The sequence below is a fragment of the Balaenoptera physalus genome (assembly GCF_965194825.1).
Source record: "Balaenoptera physalus genome assembly, chromosome: X".
Taxonomy (NCBI): Eukaryota; Metazoa; Chordata; class Mammalia; order Artiodactyla; family Balaenopteridae; genus Balaenoptera; species Balaenoptera physalus.
In genome coordinates, this window is record NC_138903.1 from 47,884,506 (window position 1) to 47,899,723 (window position 15,218).

The 15,218-nt window shown below is 36.9% G+C and overlaps 2 pseudogenes across 2 annotated transcripts; both read right to left on the reverse strand.

The window, feature by feature from the left end:
- Nucleotides 1–2,391: 2,391 nt before the first annotated feature.
- LOC309651936 (ubiquilin-1 pseudogene) lies at nt 2,392–6,269 on the reverse strand (annotated as a pseudogene). The gene has a single exon. The product of its transcript is annotated as a ubiquilin-1 pseudogene (transcript).
- Nucleotides 6,270–6,576: 307 nt separating this feature from the next.
- On the reverse strand, nt 6,577–15,181 carry LOC309651938 (small ribosomal subunit protein eS4 pseudogene; annotated as a pseudogene). The gene has a single exon. The product of its transcript is annotated as a small ribosomal subunit protein eS4 pseudogene (transcript).
- Nucleotides 15,182–15,218: the final 37 nt, after the last annotated feature.

Genomic DNA, 15,218 nt, shown 5'->3' on the forward strand with positions numbered 1-15,218 from the left:
CTCCAGCATTTATTGTTTGTAGACTTTTTGATGATGGCCATTCTGACTGGTGTGAGGTGATACCTCATTGTGGTTTTGATTTGCTTTTCTCTAATAATTAGTGATGTTGAGCATCTTTTCATGTGCTTCTTGGCCATCTGTGTGTCTTTTTTGAAGAAATGTCTATTTAGGTTTTCTGCCCATTTTTTGATTGGGTTGTTTGTTTTTTTGATGTTAAGCTGTATGAACTGTTTGTATATTTTAAAGATTAATCCCTTGCTGGTTGCATTGTTTTCAAATATTTTCTCCCATTCCATATGTTGTCTTTTTGCTTTGTTTATGGTTTCCTTTGCTGTGCAAAAGCTTTTAAGTTTAATTAGGTCTCATTTGTTTATTTTTGTTTTTGTTTCCATTACTCTAGGAGATGATTCCAAAAAAATATTGCTGCAATTTATGTCAAAGAGTGTCCAGCCTATGTTTTTCCTCTAGGAGTTTTATAGTATCTGGTCTTAGACTTAAGTCCTTAATTCATTTTGAGTTTATTTTTGTGTATGGTGTTAGGAAGTGTTCTAATTTCATTCTTTTACATGTAGCTGTCCTGTTTTCCCAGCACCACTTATTGAAGAGGCTGTCTTTTCTCCATTGTATATTTTTGCCTCCTTTGTTCTAGATTCAGTGACCATAGGTATGTGGGTTTATCTTTGGGCTTTCTATCCTGTTCCATTGATCTATATTTCTGTTTTTGTGCCAGTACCATACTCTTTTGATGACTGTAGCTTTGTAGTATAGTCTGAGGTCAGGGAGCAGGATTCCTCCAGATCAAGATTGCTTTGGCTATATGGGGTCTTTTGTGTCTCCATACAAATTTTAAGATTTTTTGATCTAGTTCTGTGAAAAATGCCATTGGTAATTTGATAGGGATTGCATTGAATCTGTAGATTGCTTTGGGTAATATAGTCATTTTGACAATATTGATTCTTCCAATCCAAGAACACAATCTTTCCATCTGTTTGTGTCATCTTTGATTTCTTTTATCAGCTTCTTATAGTTTTCAGAGTACAGGTCTTTTGTCTCCTTAGGTAGGTTTATTCCTAGGTATTTTATTCTTTTTGATGCGATGGTAAATGGGATTGTTTCTTTAAGTTCTGTTTCTGATCTTTTGCTGTTATTGTATAGAAATGCAAGAGATTTCTGTGTATTAATTTTGTATCCTGCAACTTTACCAAATTCATTGATGAGCTCTTGTAGTTTTCTGATAGCATCTTTAGGATTTTCTATGTATAGTATCATGTCATCTGCAAGCAGTGACAGTTTTACTTTTTCTTTACCAATTTGAATTCCTTTTATTTCTTTTTCTTCTCCTATTGCCATCGCTAGAACTTCCAAAACTATGTTGAATAAAAGTGGTGAGAGTGGACATCCTTGTCTTGTTCCTGATCTTAATGGGAATGGTTTCAGTTTTTCACTATTGAGAATGATGTTTGCTGTGGGTTTGTCATATATGGCCTTTATTATGTTGAGGTGTGTTCTCTCTGTGCCCACTTTCTGGAGAGTTTTTTTTATCATAAATGGGTGTTGAATATTGTCAAAATCTTTTTCTGTATCTATTGAGATGATCATATATGGTTTTTAGTATTTGGTTTTTTAATATGGTGTATCACACTGATTGATTTGCATATATTGGAAAATCCTTGCATCCCTGGGATAAATCCCACTTGATCATGTTGTCTGATCCTTTTAATGTATTGTTGAATTCGGTTTGCTAGTATTTTAATGAGGATTTTTATGTCTATGTTCGTCATTGACATTGGCCTGTAATTTTCTTTTTCTGTGGTATCTTTGTCTGGTTTTGGTATCAGGGTGATGGTGACCTCATAGAATGAGCTTGGGAGTGTTCCTTCCTCTGCAGTTTTTTTTGGAATAGTTCTAGAAGATAAGTGTTAACTCTTCTCAAAATGTTTGATAGAATTTGCCTCTGAAGCCATCTGGTCCTGGACTTTTGTTTGTTGGAAGTTTTAAAATCAGTTTCAATTTTAGTACTTGTGATTGGTCTGTTCATATTTTCTACTTCTTCCTGGTTCAGTCTTGGGAGATTGTACCTTTCTAAGAATTTGTCCATTTCTTCTAGGTTGTCCATTTTATTGGCATATAGTTGCTTATAGTAGTCTCTTATGATTCTTTGTATTTCTGTGGTGTCTGTTGTAATTTCTCCTTTTTCATTTCTAATTTTGATTTGAGCCCTCTCTCTTTTTTTTCTTGATGAGTCTGGCTAAAGGTTTATCAATTTTGTTTATCTTTTCAAAGAACCAGCTTTTAATTTCATTGATCTTTCCTATTGTTACAGACATAAACCCTGCTGAATCTGTAACAAGGCCTGCATTGCTCTAGGGTTTGACATTGCCAATAACTTATCAGCAATCTGCATCTGTGCAACAAGGTCAGGGTTCTGGCTTAGTGACTGCATCATGCTTCTCATGTAGGGGGCAGACAACATATTTTGCATAAGTTGTGGGTTTTCAGTTTTTTGTTGCAACAAGCTCTGCATTCCTGGTGTGTTGAACAAACTAGCTCTTACTCCAAGCCCCAGATTTGGCACAGAACTCTGCCCAGCAGTGCCACTGACAGCACTACCACTAGTGCCTCCCAGGCACTTCTGAGTGCCTCCCTCAGAAGCTGATGAATTCTGAGAAGCCTGTGGAGCCCACGTTTTGGGTAATGGATCTCTATTTTCTGTATGGGAAGGTTAATTACCTTCACCTGAGGATATATTGCTCACTAAGGAAGCAAATGGATTACCACCAAACTGTTCTTGTGCAGCACTCAGCATTGGTTCCTGAATATCTGGGTACATACACCATAAAGCATTGTAGTATCCTCTGGGATGCTTTCTAGGTTGGTCAAGGCTCGGTCCTGGTTTCTTATTATTTCCTGCATCATTGCTGGATTCTTGGCAAGTTCCAATGTTTGTCTCCTAATATCTGGATTATTCAGCATATAACTAATTTCTGGATTTCTCTGTATCAACTGCTGCATTTGTGGATTGGCCATAATTAACTGCCTCATCAGGTCAGGATTTGAAAGCATGCTCTGGACAAAGGGATTCTCCATGATCTGGACCATTATTTCAGGATTGGACACAAGTTGCTGCTGCACCTGGCTTTGTAGTTCAAAGAAGTTGGTAGTATTCAAACCCAAGCTACTCAGACCTGCAAGTCCTCTAAGGCCACCTAAACCAAAAAGGTTGCTAGCAGCAGAACCAGATGTGGAGTTACTATTAGGAGCCAATGATGTGGTAGCACTGCTTCCACTGGTGTTTTTTTGCTGAGCTGAATGATCCTGAGGTCTGTTTTGTGTTTTGATGACGAGGTGAACAATAAGTCCATCGTGAATTCCATGCTGACTCAAAGTATCTTGATCTTTTGAAACTTTTCCAGCAAATATCAACACAAGTTGGTTGGTATGTGATTTGAAACATTTAGGGATTTCTTCCTTGAACTGCTGGGCGGAGCTATTCTTGGACACTGTGAAGTACTCCTTCTTCTTTGGGGTCTTCAGGGTGACTTTCGTGATCTTGGGTTCTGTGGAGGCAGCAGTGGCAGGGGGGCCGGTACCTTCGGCAGTGGCGGCGGTGTCCTGGGAGCTTAGAGGGCCGAGACTTTCATCATTCTTGGCCATGGGGCAGTGGTACCTCAGGTGTGCAGGAGGGAGTGGGCGAGCAAAGGGGAGCCAGGCAACACCTGAGCCAGCCGGCCGGGGCAGCGGAGAATGTGGGGCACACTGCCTCAGTGACAACTGGGTGCAGGGCTCCCCTGGCAGGCTAGAGGGCACAGAGCTCGGTGTGGGCTCCAGCGCAGGCCCTCAGCACTTTAAACATGTAATCACCATTGTATCTGATAAGAAATCGGCTGTTAATTTTTATTGAGAATCCCTTATATATGATGAGTCATTTATCTCCTATTGCTTTCAAGATTTTCTTCTTGTCTTTATCTTTTAGTGATGTGATTATAATGTGTCTTGGTGTGGATCTCTCTGAGTTTAACTCATTGGAGTTCCTTGAGGTTCTTGGATGTATGGATTCATGTATTTGATTAAATTTGTGAAGTTTTAGCTATTTAAAAAAAATTTATTTATTTTATTTATTTTTGGCTGTGTTGGATCTTCGTTGCTGTGTGTGGGCTTTCTCTAGTTGCGGCGAGTGGAGGCTACTCTTCATTGCGGTGAGTGGGCTTCTCATTGCGGTGGCTTCTCTTGTTGTGGAGCACAGGGTCTAAGCACATGGGCTTCAGTAGTTGTAGCATGCGGGCTCAGTGGTTGTGGCTCATGGACTCTAGAGTGTAGGCTCAGTAGTTGTGGCGCATGGGCTTAGTTGCTCCGCAGCATGTGGGATCTTCCTGGACCAGGGCTCGAACCTGTGTCCCCTGCATTGGCAGGTGGATTCTTAACCACTGTGCCACCAGGGAAGCCCCTATTATTTTTTCAAATATTCTTTTTCTCCATTTCCCTCCTCTTTTGCTTAAACTTCCATTATGAGCATGTCGATATGTTTATTACTGTCCCACAGGTCCCCTAGGTCTGGATCATTTTTCTTCATTCTTTTTTCTTTCTGCTCTTCAGATTGGATACTTTAATTGATCTTTTTTTGATGATTCTTTTTTGTTCCTGCAAAAATCTACTATTGAATCCCTCTAGTGAATTTTGTATTTCAGTATTTAATGTTATAGCTCCAGAATTTTAATTTTGTTCCTTTGTTTAATTTTTATCTCTTTATTGATATTCTTTATGTATTTAGACATTATTCACATAACTTCCTTAAGCTCTTTGAACATATTTAAGACAGTTGATTTAATATATTTATCTTTAAGTCTACCCTCTGGGCTTCCCCAGGGACAGTTTCAACTGACTGCTTTTTTCCTGTATATGAACCATAGTTTCTTGGTTTTTCGCATGCCTCATTTTTTTGTTGTTGTTGTTGAAAACTGGACATTTGCAATAATATAATGTGTAAATAAATGAACAAACCAAACCACACAAAAACAAACACATAGATACAGAAAACAGAGTAGTGGTTATCAGAGGGGGTGGTATGGGGGGGTAGTGCAAAATGGGTAAGGGGGCTCAACTGTATGGTGCCAGATGGAAAATAAATTTTTGGTGGTGAGCATGTAGGCTATACAGAATTAGAAATATAATGTTGTACACATGAAACTTATATAATGTTATAAATCAATGTTACCTCAGTAACATATATGTGTGTGTGTATGTATGTATATCTAAAATGTGGCAACTCTGGAAGTCAGATTCTTTCATTTTCCCGTGTTTTGTTATTGTTGCTCTTTGTTGTTTTTTATAATTTAGTGTCTTTTCTGAATTAATTTTGTAAAGCCTGTATTCTTTGTCATGTGTGACCACTGAAGTCTCTGCTTGGTGAGCAAAGTGGTCAGCTAATGACCGAAAGAAATTCTTTATTTTTTTAAAAATAAATTTATTTATTTATTTATTTTTGGCTGAGTTAGGTCTTTGTTACTGCTCGCGGACTTTCTCTAGTTGCAGCGAGTGGGGGCTACTCTTTGTTGCGGTGCCTCGGCTTCTCATTTTGGTGGCTTCTCTTGTTGCGGAGCATGGGCTCTAGGCATGCGGGCTTCAGTAGTTGTGGCTCATGGGCTCTAGAGGGCAAGCTCAGTAGTTGTGGCCCATGGACTTAGTTGCTCTGTGGCATGTGGGATTTTCCTGGATCAGGGCTCGAACCCGTGTCCCCTGCATTGGCAGGCAGATTCTTAACCACTGTGCCAGCAGGGAAGCCTGCAACAGAGATTCTTTAAATGTCTGGAAATAGTAACACTCCTTGTCTTTTCTGAGGGGCTCTGTGTTTTTATTGGGGACATGCTTTTATCAGTTCATCAGGCAGTTTACAACTCTGTCTTAACCTTTACTTCCTACTTGCACAGAGCCTCATTAACAGGCAGAGGTGAGACCCTAAGGCTTTCTCAGGTATTTCTCCAGTGTACACACAACCCTAGTCATAAACACAGACCTGCATATGCATGTGGCACTCTGATTCCCAGGAATACATTGGAGCTTTTCAAGGACTCTATGGACATCTCATTTTCCAGCTTTTCATATAAAAATTTAAATTTTCTTTTCAATATTTAAAAATTCTTTCTGGGCATTGGGGTTTTGATAGGAATTCCATTAACCCTGTGTATTAATTGGAGATAATTGACATTTTTACTATAATAGGCTTTTGAAAGCTTGAACATGGTATGTCCCCACATAATTAGGTCTTTGATTTCTTTTTTTTTTTTAATTAATTAATTTATTTATATTTATTTTTTGGCTGTGTTGGGTCTTCGTTTCTGTGCGAGGGCTTTCTCCAGTTGCGGCGAGCAGGGGCCACTCATCGCGGTGCGCGGGCCTCTCACTATCGCGGCCTCTCCTGTTGCGGAGCACAGGCTCCAGACGCGCAGACTCAGTGGTTGTGGCTCACGGGCTTAGTCGCTCCGCGGCATGTGGGATCTTCCCAGACCAGGGCTCAAACCTGTGTCCCCTGCATTGGCAGGCAGATTCTCAACCACTGCGCCACCAGGGAAGCCCAGGTCTTTGATTTCTTTCTTCAGCGTTTTGTAGTTTTCAGCATACAAGTATTGTGTGTGTTTTATTAGGTTAACATCTATTTAATTTTTTGAACAATTGTAATAGGGATTGTGTTTTTAATTTTAGGTTCCACATGTTCATTGCTAGCATATAGAATTATGTTTGATTTCTGTATGTTTTTCTTGTATACTGTTACCTTGCTGAACTCATTTATTTGTACTAGGTTTTGTGTATATGAGTATCTTGGGATTTTCTATGTAGATTACTTTGCCTTCTGCAAATTTAGACAGTTTTATTTCTATATTTTCAGTATATTTGATTTTTATTTTGTTTTCTTGCCCATTGTACTGGTGAGAACTTCCAGCATAACGTTGAAGTGGTGATAGTGGAATTCTGGCCTTATTCCATATCTTAGGGGAAAACATTGTCTTTCACCATTTTGTGTAACATTATAGTTTCTTTTTTACATTCTCTGTGTCAAATTAAGAAAATTTCTGTCTATCACTATTATTCTGAGCATTATTTTTTATCATGAATGGATGTTACATTTTTGTCAAATGCTTTTCTGTATCAATTGATATGATTATATGATGTTTCTTGTTTAGTCTGTTGATGTGATGGATTACACTGATTACAAATGTGGAAACAACCATGTTAGCACTGCATTAGCTTTATTCTTCAAATTTTGATATGATTTATTTTCATTTCCATCCAACTCAATCTAATTCAATGTATTAAAATTTTTTAAAAAATTATTGAGATACAATACCATATCTTCTTTATCCATTTGTCTATTGATGGACACCTAGGTTGCTTTACTATCTTGGCTATTGTAAATAATGCTGCAATAAACATTGAAGTGCACATAACTTTTTGAATTAGTATTTTTGTTTTCTTTGGGTAAATACCCTGAAGTGGAATTGCTGAATTATATGACAGTTCTATTTTTAAATTTCAAGGAACTTCCATACTATTTTCCATACTGGCTGCACCAATTTGTATTTCCACCAACAGTGCTGGAGTGTTCACTTTTCTCCATATCTTCACCAACACTTGTATTTTGTTGTCTTTTTGATAATAGCCATTCTGACATGTGTGAGGTGGTATCTCATTGTGATTTTGATTTGCATTTCTCTGATGATTAGTGATGTTGAGCATCTTTTCATGTGTCTGTTGGCCATATGTATGTCTTCTTTGGAAAAATATCTATTTAGGTCCTATGCCCATTTTTTTTTATGTGGTATTATCTTTAAGTACAAAGACTTTCCCAATCATGTCACTTAGAGATCATTTTATCCACTGCTGTGTTTGGCCGCCAGTCTCTTGTCTCTCTCCTCAGCAATGGTAAGGTGGATACCCTTTCTATGAGGAAGAGAGATCCATGGTTTGTTGCCTTTGCCAATAACGAAAATGTTGGAGAGCCAGGTGGCAAAGCTGTTGCCACTGGCATCTTTCACACGAAATACATCAAAAGAACCAGGATGTCTCTCCCGGTTAGTGATCACACCAATTCTTCCCAGGTTAGCACCTCCAGTCACCATGCACAGGTTACCAGTGTCAAATTTGATGAAATCAGTAATCTTGCCAGTCTCCAAATCAATTTGAATGGTGTCATTCACCTTGATGAGGGGATCAGGGTAGTGGATGGTGGGAGCATCATGGGTCACCAGATGAGGGATTCCTTTTGTCCCCACAAAGATCCTTCTCACTTTGCACAACTTATACTTGACCTCCTCAGGTGTAATACAATGAACAGCAAAGCGACTCTTGGTGTCATAGATCAGACGAAAATTCTCTCCAGTCTTGTCAATGCTGATGACATCCATAAAACCAGCAGTAGGTTATATCAGTGCCGACCTTGCCATCAATCCAAATGAAACGCTGCATGCAGATCTTCTTTATTTCATCTCCTGTTAGGGCATACTTAAGTCTGTTCCTTAAGAAAATGATTAGGGGGCGACATTCCCTCAGCTTGTGGGGACCGGTAGATGGACGAGGAGCAAACACACCAGTCAGTTTATCCAGCATTCAATGCTTTGGAGCTGCTACACGCTTCAGGTGCTTCTTGGACCCATGAGCCATGGCTGCACTAGGCACGAAGAGAGCCCTATGCCCATTTTTTACTTGGGTTGTTTGTTTTTATGATGTTGAGTTGTATGAGTTCTTTTCATATTTTGCATATTAACCTCTTGTTGGATATATCATTTGCAAATATCATCTCTCATTTCCTTTTCATTTTGTTGATAGTTTCTTCACTGTGCAAAAGCTTTTTATTTTGATGTAGTCCCATTTTGTTTCCCTTGCCTGAGGAGACCTATCCAAAAACACGTTGCTAAGATTAATGTCAGAGAATGTATTGCCTGTGATTCTTCTATGAATTTTATGGTTTCAGGTGTTACATTTAAGTCTTTAATCCATCTTGAGTTTACTTTTGTACATGGTATGAAAAAGTAGTCCAGTTTGATTTTTTTTCTTTTTTGGCATATGGCTGTTTAGTTTTTCCAACATCATTTATTGAAGAAGCTGTCTTTCTCATATTGCATATTTGTGCCTCCTTTGTCATAGATTAATTAACCATATAAATGTGGGTTTATTTCTGGGCTCCCTATTCTGTTCCATTGATATATGTGTCTGTTTTTGTGCCAGTACCATACTGTTTTGATTAGTGTAGCTTTTTAGTATAGTTTGAAATCAGGGAGCGTGATACCTCCAGCTTTTTTTTCTTTCTCACACTGTTGTGGCTACTTGGGTTTTAGTGTGTGTGTGATGCCATACAAATTGTAGGATCCTTTGTTCCAGTTCAGTGAAATATTTCATTGGTACTTTGATAAGGATTGCATCAAATCTGTAGATCATCTTGGGTAGTATGGTCATTTTAACAATATTAATTCTTTTTTTTCCCCTCCTGGCTCTGCCACTTTATATATTTATTTATTTTTTTATAACAGAAAGTTTTTTTAATGGATTACTTATTTTATAGTTACAAAACTAAAAATGTTTAATGAATTATCTTATTTGATCCTTTCTTCACCTCTGAAAGTTAGGTGTATTATCTTTATTTTATTTTATTTTATTATTTTAACATCTTTATTGGAGTATAATTACTTTACAATGGTGTGTTAGTTTCTGCTTTATAACAAAGTGAATCAGTTATACATATACATATATCCCCATATCTCTTCCCTCTTGCATCTCCCTCCCTCCCACCCTCCCCATCCCACCGCTCTAGGTGGTCACAAAGCACCGAGCTGATCTCCCTGTGCTATGCAGCTGCTTCCCACTCGTTATCTATTTTACATTTGGTAGTGTATATATGTCCTTGCCACTCTCTCACCCTGTCACATCTTACCCCTCCCCCTCCCCATATCCTCAAGTCCATTCTCTAGTAGGTCTGTGTCTTTATTCCCGTCTTGCCACTAGGTTCTTCATGATCTTTTTTTTTTCCCCCTTAGATTCCATATATATGTGTTAGCATACTGTATTTGTTTTTCTCTTTCTGACTTACTTCACTCTGTATGACCGACTCTAGGTCCATCCACCTCACTACAAATAACTCAATTTTGTTTCTTTTTATGGCTGAGTAATATTGCATTGTATATATGTGCCACATCTTCTTTATCCATTCATCTGTTGATGGACACTTAGGTTGCTTCCATGTCCTGGCTATTGTAAATAGAGCTGCAATGAACATTTTGGTACATGACTCTTTTTGAATTATGGTTTTCTCAGGGTATATGCCCAGTAGTGGGATTGCTGGGTCATATGGTAGTTCTATTTTTAGTTTTGTAAGGAACCTCCATACTGTTCTCCATAGTGGCTATATCAATTTACATTCCCACCAACAGTGCAAGAGGGTTCCCTTTACTTCACACCCTCTCCAGCATTTATTGTTTCTAGATTTTTTGATGATGGCCATTCTGACCAGTGTGAGATGATATCTCACTGTAGTTTTGATTTGCATTTCTCTAATGATTAATGATGTTGAGCATTCTTTCATGTGTTTGTCGGCAATCTGTATATCTTCTTTGGAGAAATCTCTATTTAGGTCTTTTGCCCATTTTTGGATTGGGTTGTATGTTTTTTTGATATTGAGCTGCTTGAGCTGCATGAGCTGCTTGTAAATTTTGGAGATTAATCCTTTGTCAGTTGCTTCATTTGCAAATATTTTCTCCCATTCTGAGGGTTGTCTTTTTGTCTTGTTTATGGTTTCCTTTGCTGTGCAAAAGCTTTTAAGTTTCATTAGGTCCCATTTGTTTATTTTTGTTTTTATTTCCATTTCTCTAGGAGCTGGGTCAAAAAGGGTCTTGCTGTGATTTATGTCATAGAGTGTTCTGCCTAACAATATTAATTCTTCCAATCCATGAACATGGTATATCTTTCCATCTGTTTGTGTCATCTTCAATTTCTTTCATCAATACCTATTCGTTTTCCAGGTATGAGTCTTTTACTTTCTTAGTTAGGTTTATTCCTAGGTATTTAATTCTTTTTGATTCAGTTGTAAATAGGCTTGTTTTATTAATTTCTCTTTCTGATAATTCATTATTATTGTATAGAAAGGCAACTGACTTCTGTGTATTAATTGTGTATCCTGCAACGTTACTGAATTCATTTATTAGTTCTAATAATTTTAGGTGTTTTTTTTTTTTAAATTGGGGTATAGTCGCTTTACAATGTTGTGTTAGTTTCTGCTGTACAGTGAAGTGAATCAGCTATAGGTATACATATATCTCCTTTTTTTTGGATTTCTTTCTCCTTTAGGTCACCACAGAGCACTGAGTAGAGTTCCCTGTGCTATACAGCAGGTTCTTATTAGTTATCTATTTTATACATATTAGAGTATATATGTCAATCCCGATCTCCCAGTTCATCCCACCCCTTTTAGGTGGTGTCTTTAGGATTTTCCATATGTAGTATCATTTCATCTGCAAACAGTGACAATTCTACTTATTCATTTTCAATATTGATTCCATTTATTTCTTTTCCTTGTCTGACTGCTGTGCTTAGGACTTCCAATATTATGTTGAATAAAAGTGAAGAGAGTGGGCATCTTTGTCTTGTTTCTGACCTTAGAGGAAATGCTTTCAGTTTTTCACCACTGAGCATGAAGTTAGCCATGGGCTTGTCTTCTATGGCCTTTATTATGTTGTGATGTGTTCCCTCTATACTCACCTTGTTGAGAGAGAGTTTTTATCATAAATGTATGTTGAAATTTGTCAAATGTCTTTTCTGTCTTTTGAGATGATCATATGATTTTTGTCACTCATTTTGTTACTGTGGTATGGCATACTGTTTGATTTGTGGATGTTGAACCATTATTGAATCTCTGGAAAAATTCCGCTTGATTATGGTTACAATTCTTTTATTGTGTTGCTGAATTTTGTTTGCAAATATTTTGTTGAGGATTTTTGATTCTATGTCCCTCAGGAATGTTGGACTGTAATTTTCTTTTCTTGGTGTCCTTGTCTAATTTTGAGATTAAGGTAATGTTGGTCTCAAAAAATGCATTTAGATGTGTTGCTTCCCTCCATTTTCTATATTTTAGAAGAGTTTGAGAAGTACTGGTATTTATTCTTTAAATGTTTGGTAGAATTCACCATTGAAGCCACCTTATCCAGGGCTTTTAATTTTTTGGGAGTGGTTGGTCTATTTAATTTTCTGTTTCTTCCTAAATCAGTCTTGGTAGGTTGTATGTTTCTAGGAATTTATCAGTTTCCTATAGGTTGCCCAATTTGTTGGTATATAATTCTTCATAGTAGTCTCTTATTATCCTTTGTATTTCTGTGGTATCAATTGTTAACATCTTCTCTATAATTTCTGATTTTATTTATTTGAGACTTGCTCTTTTTATCTTGGTGAGTGCAGCTAAAGTTTTGTCAATTTTATTTATCTTTTCAAGGAACGAGCTCTTAATTTTATTGATTTTTTTCGATTGTCCTTTTAGTCTCTATTTCATTTATTTCCACTCTGGTCTTTATTATTTCCTTCCTTCTACTGACTTTGGGCTTCATTTGTTCTTCTTTTTTCTAGTTCCTTGAGGTATAAAGTTAGGTTGTTTATTTGAGCTTTTTATTGTTTTATGATGTAGGCATTTATCTCTATGAATTTCCCTCTTGCAACTCCTTTTACTGTAGCCCATATGTTTTGGTATGTTGTATTTCCATTTTCATTGACTCAAGGCATTTTTTATTTCTCTATTGATTTTTCTTTGACTTATTGGTTTTTCAGTAACATATTTAATCTCCACTTATTTGTGAATTTTCCACTTTTCTTCTTCTAATTGATTTCTAGTTTCTATAGTCCAAAAAGATGCTTGATATGATTTCAATTTTCTTAAATTTATTTTTTTATTTTTTAAGTTATTTTACTTTATTTTATTTTTTATTTATCTATTTTTTTGGGCTACATTGGGTCTTCATTGCTGCGTATGGGCTTTCTCTAGTTGTGGCGAGAGGGGGCTACTCTTTGTTGCGGTGCGCAGGCTTCTCACTGCAGTGGCTTCTCTTGTTGCACAGCATGGGCTCTAGGTGCATGGGCTTCAGTAGTTGTGGTGTGTGGGCTCAGTAGTTGCAGCATGCGGGCTTAGGTTCTCCGCAGCATGTGGGATCTTCCTGGACCAGGGATCAAACCCGTGCCCCTGCATTGGCAGGTGGATTCTTAACCACTGTGCCGCCAGGGAAGTCCCTTAAATTTATTAAGACCTGTTTTGTGCCCTAACATATGATGTATCCTGGAGAATGTTCCATGTGCTCTTGAGAAGAATGTGTATTCTGTTTCTTTCGGATGGAACGTTGTGTATATTTTGTTAAATTCATCTTGTCATTTAAGGTCAATGTTTCCTTGTTGATTTTCTGTCTGGATGATATATCCATTGATAAAAGTGGGGTATTAAAGCCCTCTACAATTATGTATTGCTTTTTATTCTCCCTTTAGGTCTATTAATATTTCTTTGTATATAGGTGCTCCTATGTTAGGTGCATAAATATCTAAAATTATTATAGGCATACCTTGGAAATACTGTGAGCTTGGTTCAAGATCACTTCAATAAAGTGAATATTGCAATAAAGTGAGTCACATGAATTTTTTGGTTTTCCAGTGCGTATAAATGGCATGTTTACACTACACTGTAGTCTACTGTGTGCCACAGCATTATATCTTTAAAAAAGTGCTAAAAAATTTGCTAAAAAATGCTGACCATCATCAGACAAGGCAGGGTTGTCACAAATCTTTGATTTGTAAAAAATGCAATATCTGTAAAGCACAATAAACAAAGGGCAATAAAATGAGGTATGCCTGTGTATCCTCCTGTTGGATTGACTCCTTTATCATTATCTAATGACCTAATTTGTATCTTATTGCAGTCTTTGTTTTAAAGTCTATTTTCTCTGATATAAGTATAGCTACTCCAGCTTTCTTTTGGTTTCCATTTACATGGAAGATTTTTTTACATCCTTTAACTTTCAATCTGTGTGTGTCCTTACATCTGAAGTAAGTCTCTTGTAGGCAGCATATATATGGGTCTTGTTTTTTAATCCATTTAGTCACTTCATGTCTTTTGGTTGGATAATTTAGTCCATTTACATTTAAGTTAATTTTTGAGAGGTATGTACTTTTTGCCGTTTTGTTCATTGTTTTCTGGTTGTTTTTTTTGCAGTTCTTCTCTGTTCTTTTCTATTTCTCTTGTTCTCTTCCCTTGTGGTTTGATGATTTTCTTTTGTGTTATATTTGGATTCCTTTCTCTTTATTTTTTGTGTATCTATTATAAGTTTTTTGTTTTTGATTACCATGAGGTTCATATATAACAATCTGTATATAAAGCAGATTATTTCAAGTTGATAGTTGCTTAAATTCAAATGCATTCTAAAAGCACTATATTTTAACTTACTCCCCCTTTTAATATTTTTGACAGCCTATTTTACATCTTTTTATTTTGTGTATCCCTCAACTACTTATTGTACTTTTAGTTGATATTACTACTTTTGATTTTTACCTTTCATGCTAGCTTCATAAGTGGTTTTGTTATATATTTGTTTTTACCAAGAAGATTTTTCTTTTGCATATTTTCTTATTTCTATTTATGGACTCTTCTATTCTGCTTAAAGAAGTCCCTTTATCATTTCTTGTAAGGCTGGTTTAGTGGTGATGAACTCTTTTAGTTTTTGCTTGTCTGGCACACTATTTCTCCTTCAATTCTGAATGATAACCTTGCTTGATAGAGTAGTCTTGGTGTAAGTTTTGTCCTTTCAGCACTTTGAATGTATCATGCCACTTCTTCCTGGCCTGCAAAGTTTCTGCTGAAAAATTCACTGATAATCTTAAGGGGGTTCACTTATATGTAACTAGTTGTTTTACACTTGTTGCTTTAAAAATTCTCTTTATTTTTAACTTTTGACATTTTAATTATAATGTGTCTTGGTGTGGATCTCTTTGGGTTCATTTTGTTTAGGACTCTACATACTTGGATGTCTGTTTCTTTCCCCAGGTTAGGGAAGTTTTCAGCCATTATTTCTTCAAAGAAGTTTTCTGCCCCTTTCTTTCTTTTCCTTCTGGAGGTCCCTGTAATGCAAATGTTAGTATGCCTGAGGTCGCCCAGAGTTCCCTTAAACTATCCTCATTCCACAGAATTCTGTTTTCTTTTTGCTGTTCTGATT